The following is a 1,685-nucleotide window of genomic DNA, read 5'->3' as shown; positions in this document are numbered from 1 at the left end:
TTAGTTGCCTCTATTAAGTAACTATTTAAAAACACAGCAAAAGTTGTCCCAGTGTCACACACAATGTTACATACTGAAATGCTCATCATACAAAGACAGGATTCTACTTACAATCAAGATGAATAAGTATGTATAGTACTGCATGTTTCAGCCTGGAATATCTCCTTGGAAGACCCCTTCAGAAGCTCCGCCCATGATGTTCATACTGTTCTGAAATTGTTTTCAAGCATATTAAATCCATAAGGCTCACACGTCTCCCTGCAGGGTGGATTAAGGCTAAGGAAGGGTGCTTATGATTTGTAACTCATGATGCCAGCTAGATCAAGAAGGCAGAGCAGCCAGAAGCAACACAAAGCTCAGATGATTGCTGTGGACCAACTGGGTTGATTCATTTAGAAGGAAGCTCAGGGACTCAGATGTGGGAAAAGGAAGAAAAGAACCCATCTGCAGAAGCTGAAAGGGAAAGTTGACCCTGCAGAGGGCCTAGACTGAGAGAGGACTGCTTGTGAGAAACAGAAGCTCGGTGGATCTGAGCCCAGTGTGGCAAGATTGTTCCCCAAGGCTGTAGTGGTTTCAAGCTGTACTCCCCTGATTAATACTACAGGGATTTGTGTATCTGAAGACACAAAGCCCTTCTGGAACTCCACTGTGGCGTGCTGAGGAAAGGTGCCTGCAGCTCTGCCCCTTGAGACTGCGGCATACATGCCTGCTAGTCAGCTAGTTCCACTCAGCCCATAGCCCTATCTCTTCCTGCCGCTTTTGGGGTAGTTTGCACCCTATGGGGTGCTGGCAGAAAGCCTACCCTGTTTGTAGGATTGCAATTTTGACTGGCTTCTTGTGCCCTCTCTGACCTTGCACACCCTGCATAAGGTGGTTATAACCTGACCTTTAATTTTTAACATCCCTGGTTCTTGCTCTAAGGTAAACAGCAGTGACTTTCAAACGTGCAGTTTTATTTTTGTTACATGAGGTGAGAGGGGAGAATTGATTTTAGAGATGAAAAATTTGGTCTCTGGAGGATACAATGTAACTGTACAATTCCAACAGTGCAATGTCACTTTCCAGTGGGTCTGATTAATGTTTACATAAGGGGTGGGCAAACTTTTTGGCCTGAGAGCCGCATCAGGTTTCTGAAATTGTATGGAGGGCCGGTTAGGGGAGGCTGTGCCTCCCCAAACAGCCAGGCATGGCCCAGCCCCCAACCCCTATCCGACCCCCCCACTTCTTGCCCCCTGACAGGCCCCCCCAGGGACCCCTGCTCCATCCACCCCCCTCCCGCTCTCGGTTCCCTGACCGCCCCTGGACCCCTAACTGCTCCCCGCCACCCCATCCAACCCCCCACTCTCCTTCCTGACTTTCCCCCCCCCTCCCCGGGATCCCTGCCCCATCCAACCCCCTGTCCCCTAACTGCCCCATCCAACTCCTCCTCTCCTTCCTGACTGCCCCCCTGGGACCCCTGCCCCCATTCAACCCCCGTTCCCCACCCTCTGACCACCCCCTGAACTCCCGTACCCTCTATCCAAATCCTCCCCCCCCCCCGCCGCCCCCTTACCGCGCTGCCTGGAGCGCTGGTGGCTGGCAGCACTGGTGGCTGGCAGCGCACCCCGTGCTGCACTAGGACAGGCAGCCATGCCGTGCAGCACGGGGTCAGGCCAGGCTCTGCAGCCTCGCTGCCCAGAGTATTG

Source organism: Chelonia mydas, chromosome 12 (assembly GCF_015237465.2).
Source record: "Chelonia mydas isolate rCheMyd1 chromosome 12, rCheMyd1.pri.v2, whole genome shotgun sequence".
NCBI classification, from domain to species: Eukaryota; Metazoa; Chordata; order Testudines; family Cheloniidae; genus Chelonia; species Chelonia mydas.
The sequence above is the reverse complement of the archived record's forward strand: the minus strand, read 5'-3'. Positions refer to the sequence as shown.